This window comes from Dermochelys coriacea, chromosome 7 (assembly GCF_009764565.3).
Source record: "Dermochelys coriacea isolate rDerCor1 chromosome 7, rDerCor1.pri.v4, whole genome shotgun sequence".
Classification (NCBI taxonomy): domain Eukaryota; kingdom Metazoa; phylum Chordata; order Testudines; family Dermochelyidae; genus Dermochelys; species Dermochelys coriacea.
The window spans coordinates 120790241-120807636 of NC_050074.1; positions in this window are offsets into that span (position 1 = coordinate 120790241).

The following is a 17396-nucleotide window of genomic DNA, read 5'->3' on the forward strand; positions in this document are numbered from 1 at the left end:
TTATGTAATTCTCTTTTAGTTCTACAACAGCCTAACCACTCAGAGTCTTGACTGTGCCTCCTTCTTATGAATCCACAAAACAACACATGGTACCAGGGTGAGGTGGAAGTGAGGACAGAGCAAAGAGGACTGTAGTGAAGGAGCAGAGTCATCATCTTGGAGATGGAGCAACTAAAAGCCCCCAAGCAGTCAAAACTCTCAGGTAATGCAGCAGACCAGGGACACCAAAACACTGGGAGGGGGCGGGGGGACAGGAGGTCATGGCCCCATCACTTTTGAAAGTGAGAAGGCTATGCCTTGCAGCTTTTTACCGGCCGTGAGGGTAAGCAACAAGGGGGTATTGGGGAGGAAGAGGCAGCAAGGGAGCGGGGCCTCAGGGGAAGAGGAGGCATGAGGGCAGGGCCTCAGAGGGAATGGACGGGGCCTCAAGGGAAGGGGCGGGTCAAGGCCATGATTCAGGTGCTCATGGCCCCCCGCGCGCACACACTTTTAGGAAGCTTCGTCACTCCTCCAGCAAACTCCTGGAAGACTTTCAAACAGAGTTTTGATAGATAGATAGATAGATAGATAGATAGATATGCAAGCAGCTGGCTTTGGTGAGAAAGACCAGCAGAAAACAGCAATCTTCTTAAACATTGCAGGACTCGAGGCAGTGGATGTCTGTAATAGCATGCAGCTAAGTCGGGTAGAAAGAGCAAGTTATGACACAATTTTGCAGAAATTTGGAGGGTACTGCACACCTAAGAAGAGTGAAACATTAGGAGGTATAAGTTTCACCTTAGAAGACAAAAGGAAGGCAAGTCCTTTGAAGAATTCCTAACATAGCTGAAGCTAATGAGCCAAACCTGCAGCTATGGACAGTTAATATATTCAGTTATAAGCAATCAAACAGTAACTGGAGTCAGAGATCCAAAGCTGCAAAAAGGATGATTGGAAAACATGGATTTCACGCTGGATAAAGCAGTAAGTTCGTGTCAGGCAGCAGCAAACACTCTGAACAGAGTAAAAATAGTGGAAGGAAAACAGGACACTGCCACTCTAGATAGAGCAGTGGTCCCCAAACTTTTTTGTTCATGTCCCCCCTTACTGGGTCCGAGCATCCCCGGGAGCCCTGGTCGGGAGCCAGGGCTGTGAGCAGGGCCACGGTTGGGGCCAGGATCCGTGGATGGGAGTGGGGTCAGTGCTGCAGCTGGGTCTGCAGCTGGGAGTGGGGCCAGGGTCAGAGCTGGGAACCAAGGGCTGTGGCAGGCAGTGGAGCTGTGGCCAGGAGCCGGGCCGAGAGCAAGTGCTGAGGCTGGGGCCAGACCTACAGCTGCAGCTGGGGCCTTGGTGAGGCCAGAGTGGAGATAGTCAAGATGGCCACCCACCAGTCCAGAAGAAGGAAGCTGGATGGGCAGCGAGAAGGGATTCTCTGAAACTTTGTGACCTTTTTCTGTTCCTTTGTCCATGCATGTATGTATCTCTAGACGGCATCCACTGACTCCTAGGACTCCTGCTCAAAGCAGTAGGAATTATCCAAAGTTCTCTAGCTTTCTATAATAGAATATCAGGGTTGGAAGGGACCTCGGGAGGTCATCTAGTCCAACCCCCTGCTCAAAGCAGGACCAATCCCCAACTAAATCCTCCCAGCCAGGGCTTTGTCAAGCCAGGCCTTAAAAACCTCAAAGGAAGGAGATTCCACCATCTCCCTAGGTAACCCATTTCAGTTCTTCACCACGCTCCTAGTGAAAAAGTTTTTCCTAATATCCAACCTAAACCTCCCCCATTGCAACTTGAGACCATTACTCCTCGTTCTGTCATCTGCTACCACTGAGAACAGTCTAGATCCATCCTCTTTGGAACCCCCTTTCAGGTAGTTGAAAGCAGCTATCAAATCCCCCCTCATTCTTCTCTTCCGCAGACTAAATAACCCCAGTTCCCTCAGCCTCTCCTCGTAAGTCATGTGTTCCAGTCCCCTAATCATTTTTGTTGCCCTCGGCTGGACGCATTCCAATTTTTCCAAATCCTTCTTATAGTGTGGGGTCCAAAACTGGACACAGTACTCCAGATGAGGCCTCACCAATGGCGAATAGAGGGGAATGATCATATCCCTTAGTCTGCTGGCAATGCCCCTACTTACACAGCCCAAATACTGTTAGCCTTCTTGGCAACAAGGGCACACTGTTGATTCTTATCCAGTTTCTCATCCACTGTAACCCCTAGGTCCTTTTCTGCAGAATTGCTGCCTAGCCATTCGGTCCCTAGTCTGTAGCGGTGCATGGGATTCTTCCATCCTAAGTGCAGTACTCTCCTCCACTTGTCCTTGTTGAACCTCATCAGATTTCTTTTGGCCCAATCCTCTAATTTGTCTAGGGCCCTCTGTATCCTATCCCTACCCTCCAGCATATCTGCCTCTCCTCCCAGTTTAGTGTCATCTGCAAATTTGCTGAGGGTGCAATCCACGCCATCCTCCAGATCATTAATGAAGATATTGAACAAAACCAGCCCCAGGACCGATCCTTGGGGCTCTCCGCTTGATACTGGCTACCAACTAGACATGAAACCATTGATCACTACCCGTTGAGCCCGACGATTTAGCCAGCTTTCTATCCACCTTATAGTCTATTCATCCAATTCATACTTTTTTAACCTGTGGCAAGAATACTGTGGGAGACCATATGAAAAGCTTTGTTAAAGTCAAGGAATAACACCTCCACTGTTTTCCCCTCATCCACAGAGCCAGTTATCTTATCATAGAAGGCAATTAGATTAGTCAGGCATGACTTGCCCTTGGTGAATCCATGCTGACTGTTCCTGATCACTTTCCTCTCCTCTAAGTGCTTCAGAATTGATTCCTTGAGGACCTGCTCCATGATTTTTCCAGGGACTGAGGTGAGGCTGACTGGACCAGATCCTCCTTCTTCCCTTTTTTAAAGATGGGCATTACATTAGCCTTTTTCCAGTCATCCGGAACCTCCCCCGATCGCCATGAGTTTTCAAAGATAATGGCCAATGGCTCTGCAATCACATCCTCCAACTCCTTTAGAACTCTCGGATGCAGCGCATCCGGCCCCATGGACTTGTGCTTGTCCAGCTTTTCTAAATAGTCCCGAACCACTTCTTTCTTCACAGAGGGCTGGTCACCTCCTCCCCATGCTGTGCTACCCAGTGCAGCAGTCTGGGAGCTGACCTTGTTCGTGAAGAGAGGCAAAAAAACCATTGAGTACATTAGCTTTTTCAACATCCTCTGTCACTAGGTTGCCTTCCTCATTCAGTAAGGGGCCCACACTTTCCTTGACTTTCTTCTTGTTGCTAACATACCTGAAGAAACCCTTTTTGTTACTCTTAACATCTCTTGCTAGCTGAAACTCCAAGTGTGATTTGACCTTCCTGATTTCACTCCTGCATGCTTTAGAAATATTTTTATACTCCTCCCTGGTCATTTGTCCAAACTTCCACTTCTTGTAAGCTTTTCTTTTGTGTTTAAGATCAGCAAGGATTTCACTGTTAAGCCAAGCTGGTCGCCTGCCATATTTACTATTCTTTCTACACATCGGGATGGTTTGTTCCTGTAACCTCAATAAGGATTCTTTAAAATACAGCCAGCACTCCTGGACTCCTTTCCCCTTCATGTTATTCTCCCAGGGGATCCTGCCCATCAGTTCCCTGAGGGAGTCAAAGTCTGCTTTTCTGAAGTCCAGGGTCCATATTCTGCTGCTCTTCTTTCTTCCTTGTGTCAGGATCCTGAACTCGACCATCTCATGGTCACTGCCTCCCAGGTTCCCATCCACTTTTGCTTCCCCTATTAATTCTTCCTGGTTTGTGAGCAGCAGGTCAAGAAGAGCTCTGCCCCTAGTTGGTTCCTCTAGCACTTGCACCAGGAAATTGTCCCCTACACTTTCCAAAAAGTTCTTGGATTGTCTGTGCCCCACTGTATTGCTCTCCCAGCAGATATCAGGGTGACATGGACAAAGGAACAGAAAAAAATCAAAGTTTCAGAGAATCCTTCTTGCTGCCCATCCAGCTTCCTCCTTCTGGACTGGTGGATGGCCATCTTGACCATCTCCATTCTGGCCTCACCAAGGCCCCCAGCTGCAGCTGCAGGTCCAGCCCCAGCCTCGGCCACTTGCTCATAGGAAAACCAGGGCCTGTGATCTAGTAACTTCCGTTAGTTGCTGGAAGAAAGCCTTGTCCACCTCATCCCCCTGGTCTGGTGGTCTATAGCAGACTCCCACCATGACATCACCCTTGTTGCTCACACTTCTAAACTTAATCCAGAGACTCAGGTTTTTCTGCAGTTTCATACCGGAGCTCTGAGCAGTCATGCTGCTCCCTTACATACAATGCAACGCCCCCACCTTTTCTGCCCTGCCTGTCCTTCCTTAACAGTTTATCTCCATCCATGACAGTACTCCAGTCATGTGAGTTATCCCACCAAGTCTCTGTTATTCCAATCACATCATAATTCCTTGACTGTGTCAGGACTTCCAGTTCTCCCTGCTTGTTTCCCAGGCTTCTTCCATTTGTGTATAGGCACTTAAGATAACTCGCTGATCGTCCACTTTCTCAGTATGAAGCAGGAGCCCTCCCCTCTTGCGCTCTCCTACTCATGCTTCCTCCCAGTATCTCATGTCCCCATTTACCTCAGGGCTTTGGTCTCCTTCCCCCAGTGAACCTAGTTTAAAGCCCTCCTCACTAGGTTAGCCAGCCTGCTTGCAAAGATGCTCTTCCCTCTCTTCGTTAGGTGGAGCCTGTCTCTGCCTAGCACTCCTCCTTCTTGGAACACCATCCCATGGTCAAAGAACCCAAAGCCTTCTCTCCGACACCCGCTGCGTAGCCATTCGTTGACTTCCACGATTCGACGGTCTCTACCCAGGCCTTTTCCTTCCATAGGGAGGATGGATGAGAACACCACTTGCGCCTCAAACTCCTTTATCCTTCTCCCCAGAGCCACTTTATCCCTTTCTGATTCTCTCAGTTTGACCCTATACTCTCTGCCCACCAATCCCAATCCAATAGACTAGGACCTTTCACAAGCAGCAACTTCTCCCGCAACTTTCACCCCTTAAAGATGGCTTTGAAACCTGCAAAATGAAAGGTTTGTTGATCTGTTGGTTGCTCACACCGCTGTGAACCATAATGCACTTCAACTGAAATTGGCAAGAATTTTGAGAAATAGAAAGATGGTCCAGGTTATCCCCTCCCTGCTCAAGTATCAACATTTCTTTGTTGAGATGTATGGTCAGAAATGGCATTGGCACATCCAACAGAACGGATTGCCCCAAGGGTCAGTGCTATCACTCTTGCTGTTTAATATCTACATGAATGATCATTCAGGATTTCCCAATGTGCAGATTCATTTATGCAGATGATCTTTGCATTGCCACTCAATCAAAAAGATTTGAGAACACGGAGCGCGTTTTAACTGGCTCCTGCGCGTACTTGGAAAATACTATCACACATGGTTCCTGAATGCCAATTCTAGTAAGACACAAGCGTGCACCTCCCATTTCAAACACCACCATCAGGCCCAGCAAAATCTCCACGTATTGTGGGATGGCACAATCCTTGAGCATTCTAAACATCTTGTGTACCTTGGATCACATTAGTACAAACACTGACATTCAAAGAGCACAGGAACTTTGAACACAGTCACTTTAGTGTCTCAGGGGACTGCAGCACCATCCATGAGGCTGGATGCCTTCCATAAAAAGGAGACACAAAAACAGGTGCATGATCTAAGACATCCACCGTGTAGATTCATTCCACCACCCAAGAGGCTGAAGTCCAGAAAGAGTTTTGCCTGTGAAAATCCCTTACCTCACCCTATCAACCCCAGGCTACAGAATAATAAAATGGTGGGAAATGCCGATGACCTTGGAGAACCTGGTTCCTTGAGAATAACTCCCTCCAGTCACTGACCTCCAATGAAAACACAGGGATACTCTAAGTCGAGTGAGAGCTGGGTTAGCAAAGACTGGTGACGGTATGACCAAGTAGAAGCTGGAGATGTGGATGTAGAGAGTGTAGGCAAATACCTGAACATTGCCTCATGCAGAGTCCATGTCAAACTACTGAACTCCTGAGGAACTATTTGAGAGTCATAACACCAGGTCTTGGCTGCAGTTCTGGAGTGACACACTTTGAGGACCTCTCTAAGGGGTCACATCTAAACCCTATAAATTCATCCAAGTTTACTATCATTGTTAAGACTAATGCAGACCAATGCTCTATTCACAGACCATCAACATACACTAATGATTCTTAGGGACACGACGTGGGATGGGATACAGTTTAGAATTAAATTCTCGTCATATGTTGGAAGAGGTTTCTCCTCAGTAATGCCTCAATATCCCATGGAAAATAGAGGCCCCAATTCTTAGAATCAACGTTATTCAGAACAGTGTTCAAGCAAGTGCTTATCTTTTAGTACTGAAAGCAGTAAGCCTTAAGCACACACATAAGTTAAGCATTTTCATAAGTGCTTTGCTGAACTGGGGCCTGAGAGAGCAGCTCCCTGTACTCCTAAAGATACATTAAGTAAAACTGAGGAAGGCTTGTAATCTGATCCATGAGGTCAGGGTTGTTGTTTTTTCCAATGCTGTTTGTTAAACTTGGATGGATGAAACAAAAGGGTTTTTACTGGAATGGTTGGCAAGAGCTCTTTGGGGCAGGAACAGTCATTTGTTATGTTTGTACAGCCCCTAGCACAATGGGGCCCAATCTATTTGTGACCTTTCAGCACTATTCCAGTTTAAATACTACATCACAAGAGAGATTGGGGTGTGCTTTGAATTTTCAGCAGAAACTTGTGTCCCGCAGGAGGACTTAACTAAACATAATGAAGTGTCAGTCTGTCAAGTCTCCTCTTTCCTGTTCTAATTTCCAGTGCACATGACTGGCATATGAATGCATTTATTAGTGGCCATCTTGCAGAACAGCACCAATTTGTCTGGATGTCCTTTTTCCAATGAAGTCTACAGAGGAACCTCAGACTGCTGCAAAATCTTGCAAACTGAATATGATTTGCACTGAGGGTGGTGAATTTAACCTATACTTGAGAGTTTAAAATCTGTTAGTTTTTTTCTCTGTTTTGTATTTATTTATTGAGGTCATTTCTACCAGTAGCCATCACTCATCAAATTTAGTTGCCCGAGTTACAACCCTGGAGACTGAAGGTTTGTTTGTTTTTTTAAATACCCGCAAAACAGACACAACATATGCCTCCAGACTGCAGATTTCTCACACAGAAAGTCCACTACTTTGCCTCATTTCTGATACCCAACAGAGGGTAGATCAGTCTCCATGATCATTCAGTCCCTGGTTTCTCAGCTGAGGCAGTTGACCCAAGAGCTAGTTGTCTTCCATTGCACTTATCTCATGCCTTTCAGGGGATCTCAAAGTGCTTCACAAGCATGAATGAATGAAAACCCATCACCCCAAATGGTGATTTTGGAGAAGGGTTACTGAGGCACAGATAGATTAGGCTGAGCTACAAGAGCTCAGTCAGTCAGAGGCAGAGCCAAGAATATAAACCAAGAGTCCTGACCCTCAGTGCTCCAGCTACTGAAGACACTCACGCCCCTGTGTCTGTGTGATTATTTTTTGTGATGTTGACACCCATCCACCACATGAAGACCCACCAACTCCTTCCATTCATTACACCAAACAGCTGTCAGACGTCCAGCTATTCACTACCACCCAGGACTGCATTTGAAATAGGTATTCAAGGGTGAGTGGCTCCTTATCAACCTATTCTACTCCCCACTTCAGAAGAGGAGCCTGCAAGCTTCCAAAGGTGGGCAAAGGCCACTCGTTCATTCTTAGTCCTGCATATTCATTCCTTTGAATTCACCCAGTGAAATGAATAGGCAGCAGGTTTAAAACAAACACTAGGAAGTACATCTTCATACAATGCACAGTCAGTCCCTGGAACTCGTTGCCAGGAAATGTTGTGAAGGCCAAAAGTATAACGATTAAAAAAAATGAGGTAAGATCATGGAGGATAGGTCCATCAGTGGCTATTGGCCAAGATGGTTAGGGATGCAATCCATTCTCTGGGTGACCCTAAACCTCTGACTGCTGGAAGCTGGGACTGGACGACAAAGTAGATCATTTGATACAGTGTGCTGTTCTGTTCACTCCCTGGCATCAGTCACTGTCAGAAGACAGGAAACTGGGCTAGATAGACCATTGGTCTGACCTAGTATGGCCATTCTTATGTTCTTAGTCTTCCACAACCTGTCTCATCTTGCCTGGTGCATTAAGCTCTTCCTTGCCAGAACCGCAGGGCACAAAGTCCTCCACCATTAATGCAGTTCTGAGTATCAGCTCATTACTGGGGCTGCTCAGGACGATGCATAATCAACAGCCTCCCCATCAACACCTCCCAAAAGATGGCACGTTAAAGCCTGCACGAGCAGCAGTGGAAAGGGCTGCTGTTTTACTAGCGTGCTTGCTAATAAGAGGGCCTGATCCTGCAAGCTACTGAGGCCCTCTTTTAAAGGGCTCAGACCATCAACTCCCATTTAAATCAACAAGAGTGACCACAGGTCCAGGTTTATGGTCTGCCTGGAAGACGTACCATGCTGGTGTGGAGACAGAAGCAACAGGCAATAAATAGGCAATACCCCTCATTGGGCCAACAAAAAGCCAGCGAGACGAGCTTTGGAAAACCACAAATTGACTGATTCCCCATTTATCCCACTCCCTGTCTATTTATTTATGCCCCTGCAAAGTGGATACAAAATGGCTGGGTAGCATTTCACACTCACTGTGCTGTGGCATAAATGACTGCCCAAGGAGCAGGGCAGTGAAGAATCAGGCCTCCTACCTTCCTCAGGAGTGTGGAATTACAGACAGAAAGAGCGACTTGTGGGAGAATTGCCATAAAAGGGCAGGCTCCCTCTAGTCTAATGTCCTGATGCCAGTAGCGGCCCATTCACGATGCTGCCGGGGAACCTCCACCAAGCAATTATGCCCTGAGCCAAGAGTACTTGCTCAGGCAAAATTGCCATTGACTTCCTCTCCTGAGCCTACCTCCTAGGAGAGTGGATCTGATGCACGGACATCAATACAGTCAGTCTCAGCGTGATTACCAGGAGGAAAGATTATGTATTTCAGATTCAATTTCACACAGACTCCACTGCCACAGGCTCCCATTCACAGCCCTTGACACACATTGAGAGACACAAGCACACAGGAGATGCAGAGTAAAAATCCAGCCAAGTGGCAGCACTTCTTCCTGCCATCTTACCACCCCGCATTTGTCACACTGACATTACAGCTGAGTCACTCCCCTCTACGTACTTCACCACCAAACCAACCCTGCCCTCATCTGCCTCAGCCCTTTGCCAAGGCTCACTCCCAGACGAACTTTGCAGCATGCCTAAAGGGACAAGAAATTCAGGCTGTTTCAGACCTTGGGATGTGGAGTTAGAGCTGTCCAGAGGAAAGGAGCCTTTCCATAGAACGTTTTGCCACGAGTAGTTTCAAATTCAGCTAGAAAAGCTTTGCCCTAGACACCTGCACCCTTGGAAGAGAAAAGAAAATCAAACAGCTTCATCGCTAGGAGGCTCCGAGCTCTCGGACAGGAAAGAAACCGTGATGGGTGACAGTAAGGAGGAATTCTGGCTGACAGACCAGCTTTCTTGGGGACTTGTGCTGCTGCTGGCACTAATCTGGGACAGTAGCTCCGATGCCCCAGATTATGACGGCCCCACAAGGAAGTGACTTGTCCTTGCAAACTCTTCCCCACCCATTAAAACCCGAGCAGAGACAGACAATTCATTTCCCCAGTATACGTTCAGTGAGGTCCCTGCATTTGCTTATATATTATTAGGTGTTTGCATAGCACCATCAAAGCTTAAGGGATCACAGTGGCTGTCATCTCATTTTTACAGCTAATCACTACATATCTCCTGCCTTGGGCTTGACTGGTTTCTGCTTGTGGGGTGCAGGTGATGTGAAGGGGCTCCAGGATTGTGGTAGGTAGAAAGAGACATTTTACAGCTTGCTTTATCTTCTCATTTTGCATTTGGTTACGCTAGCCAGTTGCACCTTAATCACATTGGTAACTAGGCCTGGTCCAAAAGTGATCCATCAAAACTTTTACCTCCTGTGACCAAATGCATCCCTGTATTCAGACTCTCCACACTAGTGTAATAAGGTGATGCCTCCCCAACGGAAAGTCAGGTTTTGGACCAAATAAAACTGTGCACAGAAAGTATCTCCTTTTTTCCCCTCAATTTTCCCTTTTTTTTTTTAAACTAAACATCTTAAAACTGAAAAATGTAATCAAAATAATGAGCATTTTTCAGGTTTTGGACCAAAAAAAAGGTTGTCAACAAAAATTGAGATTTTCCATTGTTGGGGGGAGGGGTGACATTTTCTGACCAGCTGTTTGCGACACAGGTGTCATGGCAAGCCGGCACACTAAGTCTGCAACTGCATCAGAGACTTAAAGGGTACAAATTTAAGATCTAATCCTAAAGCCCTTAACATAAGCAGTTCCATTAAAGGCCAAACAAATTTAAATCTCTCATAGATTTATATTAGTCATCAATGTAAGCAAATAAATCCAGAAGACATATTAAAGCCAAGTTCCGCTCCCAGAGACAACAAGGTACAGTCAAAGTAATTCTCCAGGAGTCAAAGGAGCTGCATCTAAGTTACACCAGTCACTGAGAACACAATCAGTAAGAAGGTGCTATTTTTACACACCAACTTCTTTGACAATAATATCATATTTTAAAGACAAAAGCAGGATACTCCCTCCACCCACCTTGTCATGAGTGCAGTTGAGATGGCTGGACTCTCCCTTCATTAGCTGCTGGGGCTCAAACAAAACGCTTCTCAAACTCACTCTATCTGAATGTTGCATTTTGTAATCCCTGCATCTCCGTGATGTGTCCACGCAAGCACACCATGGCAATGACTGATTGATGGAATATTGAGAATCACTTATGATTTTCCAAGGTAAACAACTTCCTTCTCCATTGGGAAATAATATCCAAGCTAAATCAGATTGCAGGGTACTAACGTCAGAACCAAGAAAGTTCGCCTCCCCTGTATTAATCTTAAACTGTTTATGATAGATCGAGATATTGATTCTCTGAATCTATGAGAATAGTGTGGTCTGAAATAACTTTAATTGATAAGGGAGGAGATAAAAGAAACAGCCCCTTGGAGATCTGTATTTTATAAAGGAACAAAATACGCAGCAGTAACGCATTTTAAACCCATGTTGGGGTGGAAGAAATCTTGGCTCGTGCTCTGAAAGTTAAGGGTTCTGCCCCCATTTTGACACCAAGATAAGTAGCTGGGTTTTAAAAACAAAAACCCACAACCTCTGCACATTGAGAGCATTGTGGAAAGCCCAGCCATGAATGAGATGCAATGGGAGATGTTGAGCCTGATTCACATTAAACTAAAACCACTCTGGCCATATAAAGGGGCCTTAATGGGTAGTGAGTTCTGGTTACACTGTAACTGCCAAAGCAGTCTATAGGGACCTGTTGAGTGCTCGGCTCTTTTGAAACTCTGATCTTTAGAAACAATAAAGAGGTGATAGGCCAAAGAACTGGATGGCTCAGGAACTGGTAATGGAGCTACACAGCCACTCAGTCTAGGATACAAGAATGAATACAGCCCAGGTCCATGGGACCATAAATTGTAACCAATCTGTTGAGCTGCCTGAAGCAAGTTTATAGCCTCCTTCCAGTTTCCAGTGGATGGTGGCCCACACCAAAGAGGCATTGACCAGTCCCTTCTCAGCATCCTCAGCTGGAGGTCAAGGAACAAATGGAGTTGGAGATGCCATTATGTCCGTTCCTCCTAAATGTGACCCATGCAGATCAGGATTGGAGCTCTGCATGGCTGCTGCTTGCACTATGCACAAGTGAATGATTTCCAGCCTCCTCCAGGGCTGTCACTCTGGCACCACTGCTAACATGCAATTTGTTGGGGATCTACTCCCCCTTTGGGTTGAGGGCAAGGTGCACTCTCCACACAGCTGCTTCTATTCCTCCTTCCATGAAGGCTCTGTGCTGTAGAACAATGAGTGGAACTAGAAACAGGTTCAGAAGGGACCTAAGCTTGGTGGGACACCACAGGCTCAGAAATGCAAATTGGGGCCAGGGGTTTCTATCACACAAACTCTAGAGCCTCAGCATGTAACCGTAGCCTCTCAGCATGCACCATAAGGATCTGCCTCCTGCAACTCTGCCTGCTATGGCACTCCCAGTCCAGAAAGACGTACCGCAACCAACATACCTCCATCCTGAGGGAAGTCTCACCTGAGCCCATTGTAATGTGGGTGGCAGGACAGAGGAGTGGTTTGCTTCTTCTGCATTCCCATCCCATCCCTGTGCTGTGAGCAGGGAAGCAGGGCTGAGAATTCAGTTCTCCTAGATACTAGACTACATGGTCCATTTCTGTCCCTGCTTGGACACGGTCTAGCTGACTCCACAAACCTTGCATCTCTACTCCACTCCACTCCCTTCAGGTTAGCACTCTCCGTTTTAAACTACATTTGAAAACGCCTCTCTCTGCCTTGCCAATATTGCAATTTCCCTCCCCCTTATTCGTCCCAATCCTGCACCAGTGAATGGCAATGTTCCCTTTGACTTAACCTCAAGCAGCATAGGATCTAGAGCCCTCTGGATTTTCAAGAATTTCAAAGGCCAAATTCTGCTCCCACTGAAGTCAGTGGTAAAACTCCCATAGACATCAGTTGTATGGAGTATTGTTCTGGCAATACAGGTCCCGGGATATGAGAGAGACAAGGTGGGTAAGGTAATATCTTTAATCCAATAAAAGATATTACCTCACCCACCTTGTCTCTTTAATATCCTGGGACCAAGATGCCTACAACACTTCATACAACAATGGAAGATATCAAATTTTGCCATCTGAAATGGAAACTCCATAACATGAAGAAAAAGGAATCAAAACTTAACAGCAACACCAACTTCCAAAGCAAATTCAAGAAACAAAACATCATCCCCAGATGCCTCACCATCATAGCCCTCTGACTACTACATACAACTCCAAATATGCTGAACAATTCTGCAGAAGGACTTCAGGAAAAAAAACCTGAGGAACCACTTTCTGCTCCTAAGATAAGAACATAAGAATGGCCATACTGGATGAGACCAAAGATCAATCTAGCCTAGTAACCTGTCTTCTAACAGTGGTCAATGCCAGGTGCCCCAGAGGGAATGAACATAACAGGTAATCGTCAAGTGATCCATCCCCCCATCGCCCATTCCCAGCTTCTGGCAAACATAGGCTAGGGACACCTGGCTAATAGCCATTGATGGACCTGTCTTCCATGAATTTATCTAGTTCTTTTTGAACTCTGTTATAGTTTTGGCACTCCAAGTATTCCAGAAGGGACGATCTCAAACAAGAAATGGCCAGGAAACCTACCTGGAAATCATGCAAGAAACCCAAAACAACTGTCAAAGCAGAAGTTGGTCGAATACAATATATTACCTCACCCACCTTGCCCACCCACACATAGACATCCATGAGAGCTGAGTTAGGTTAAGACCAAAGTGCTTTAGAATATCCCAGCCTGAGTCTTTAATTACATTATTTCACCCTGCATTGCTTTTCTCAGTGCTCTTGGCAGAAAAGATGCTACGCAGATTATTAGTCATAGCAAGGCATGAGTTCCAAAAAAATCCCTTTGAAAAAACTAAGGCAGTTGAATTATATAGAAGACATTAATTCACCTAGAAAGAACAGTGATGCTTTTTTGACTAGCTATGGCTTGCTCATGAACTCTGATTAATTCCTGTCCTTTTAAGTTACAATCTTTTAAATCTGCCCCCTCTTTCCTTCCTCCATCCCTCAACCACAAAAAAAATTGTTTCTCAAAGGTTTTTGGATGTTTTTTAAAAAAGATCAGTGAGGAAGAACTGTTTCTCAGTGGTTGGGGGAAAGGCGCATGTTTCGTTGGAGACAAGAGAGATAACAAGGTTCTCATAATGTTTGCTGACCTGAAAAGAAAACACTGCATTTACAGCAGTGTGAAGAGAATCTGTTCAACTAATTCATTTTCATATTATTCCCCTGTAACGTTAAGAATATACCCCTTTATGTGTCCCAGATCAGATGCCATTCCACATCAGAGACAAGCTGAGGCACAAAGGGCATTGTCACACCCCATTAAGTATTAGTGGACTTTTCTCAACCAATTCAAGTATTTAAAAACTCCATAGAAAACACATTAATCAAGCAGATCCTCAGTTGTGTAAAATGATGACATTTTTAAATGTACCATATTTAATATGAAATGGGCTGTCAAGCAGCCCAGACATGCTAGATTGGCATAGTCCATTGAACTTCTAGCCTAATGAATAATAGCTGAAAGCATTGACTTTTATGTGTGAGTGTGTGTACACACACACACACTTTCCTGTCTCTATAAAAAAATTAGAAGATAAGACTTAAATATAGCACCGATTGCTGAATTCAGCATAGATTGTAATCCGAGCAGCCTCATAAAGCCTGTTTCAGAACAGAATAAGACTGATTTGCCTATGTGAGAAAGCCAATATATAGATTTACACGCTTCATAAAATTTATGGTGCATATTTTAAAATAGATGTGACAAACGCATTTGCAATTTACAAAGGGGCTACTTTTCATGATCTTGCAAAGATATAAGTGGCAGGAGGTGTTCCAATTATGAATTAAATAGAGATCCACTGGCGGACGGGAATGAATTCTACAAGCTGAGAACACACCCTCTCTTCTCACAGACGGTAGTGAAGATCATGAGTGATGCCTGTGAAATCAAGGGAGCTACACTGCTAGCTGTAAAACCCAGGGACTGATTCTCTCTTGCTCTGCACCTTGTGTATTCATTGACACCAGTGCAAGGTGAGTGTGACATGCCACTCTTCTGATCGAGTGGCGTTTTCCACTCAGTGGTATAAATGACTGCACAACCAAAGAACCATTCCCCACATGGATAGAAGAGGAGAATTAGGCCATGGTCGGAAGGAGAAGTGATTTGCCTACAGTTTCACTGGATGATACTGATTCTATTCTGGGACAGAGTCAAAAGGATAAAAAACTAAGAGATCATCCTCTCCAACCAGACCACAGCCTCCCAAAAAGCCAATCCCCATGAAATCAAACCAGGCTCCAACCTGATTTTTATTTCTGTTTAGGCTTTTTTTTTTTTTTTCTTTCTTTCTTAAGTTGTGACCACATCCTGGTGCCTCTCCCTTCTACAAAAGGCCTTTATTCACTGCTGTCCCTCTTTAGTGCTGGCTGAGCTCATTCTGCTGCTATCCTTCAGGCTAAATCATGGGACTCTGCTCTTTCAATGTGGGGAGGAGAGGAGATTGTTTGGTTTAGAAAATTGGGCCCCTTACTCAAATTGCAGGGGCTACATGCAGGATTTTCTTAGTGGCTGTGGGAAACAAGAAGTCAAATGAGAGAGAGAGAGAGAGAAACTCCTTCTAGTGCAGATATAGAACACAGCACCATTAGGCAAATGATTATTACGGTTAGTATTTCAGTAGCATCTGGAAATCACAACTGGGGCCCCACTGTGCTAGGTGCGGTACAAAAGTATTGTTAGAGACAATTCTTCCCCCAAAAAGCTTACAAATGAAACAGAGACAACAAAGGGTAAGAGGAGAAACAAAGGGGGGATGACTTGTCCAAGGTTACACAGCCCGACAGTGGCAAGGCTAGGAACAGAGCCCAGGTGCTCTGTATTAGTATATAGGTCTGTTTGGTAGCCTGGAATAGAATTCTGGGGTTGACTTTTTGAGACTCATCTACCAAACTGTGTAAACAAGGGATAAAGACACTGATGTTGCTTCTGCCTCATCAGCTGGATTCGTTAGTACAATGGGAACAGATAAGGGCAGTTAAAGTGTTACTGTAAGATTGCCTCAACCCCGTGTAATGAGGCCTTCGCTTGCCCTCACACCAATCAGTCAGAGACCTCCTCCAAGTGCAATCACGAGTGCTTCTTTTATTAACAGTGTCAGCTCCCACCACCTTCCATTTACAGACAGTTATGGACCAGGGGGACAGCGAGCTTCTCCAGTCAACAGGGATGCACAGCCTGTCATGACTCCCTTTCCTTCCTGACAGCTTTATATAGCCCCCCAGCTAATAAGGCCTGCCAGTGCTCTTTCACCAATTAGGCGTGACATACTCAGCCAGCCACAATTAATCCTCCTTAATTGGAGCCAGGTTAACAGGGGCCTGGCTCAGAGCCTCCTGGCCAGCACCCTGTTATTTGCCTCCCCTCTTAAGAGCCGCGAGGTCGGGCCAACCTCAGCCTCTCCGCCCGGAGGGCTCCTCTGGGGAAGTTCCCCGCTCTTGGCCAGGTGATCCCTGGCATCCTCTCCTTGGGTTTTCTCCATCCCCCTCCTGCAAAATGTACACTGCTGCCCCCATAGTTCCACCTCTCCCGCAGGTCATCACACCAGCCACACACCAGCAGGTGTTCCTTCCCCTGTTCCCCCTTTACTTTTGGTAGGGAATCAGGATCCATCCCACCATCCCTGTGCCTCAGTTTCCCCCACACCACCCAGTGGGTTCTGGGTCCCTTCCCTGGGGAGCAGTGTTGTGGCGTGCTCCAGTTGCCCCCATTCCCCTTCTAAGGGGCTCAGACTGGCCAGCTCCCCCATACACCCTTCACACAGGTCTGCCTGCTTTGGACTCTGTTGTCTAGGAGTCTCCTCTTTGCTATTTCTGGGACTTGGCTTGTCTTCCCCATTTGGGATCCTCCGTTTAGGGATATCAGCCCCCTCCTTCAGGGCACCCCTCCTCTTTCTTCTAGGTAGTGGGCCCCAGTCCCTACCTAACACAACCAGTATGGTAACCCCTCTAGTACCCAAACCCGCTTCCATTTGAAGCGGCCCCTTACTTCAAGGGGTACCTGGGCCACCGGGCAGGACCTCTTGTCCCCATGAATACATTTGAGGGCCATCCTTGCCCCTGCTATCAGCCAGTGTGGCTTCACCATCCGCCCCTCAGCGAACAGGCTGATGCAGTATCTATCAGGCCTTTTTGGGGGTTCCTCCCAATCCTCACTGGGATGGTGGACAGTTTCTGCCCCTTTTTCCACCCCCCCCCCCAACTTGAGTCCAGCCACAAAACTCTGCCCTGATAATGGAGTGTGAGTGGGCTATCACATTTTGTGTGTCCAGGTCTCCCACACTGCCAGCAAACAAGCATGGCAGGCCTCTCGGGTGCTCTTCGGGGCTCCCCCTTTCTCTCCGGGCCTTTCCTGGGAAAAGGTTCCACCAGTCTCTTCCCCGACTCCTTTTCTTTCCGGGGTCAGTCCTCCCTCTGGGGACCCTCTGCCTCGATATACTCCTCGGTCAGCCCGACAGCTGCCTTGACGGTACCAGGCTGGTGACGCCTCACCCAGATGC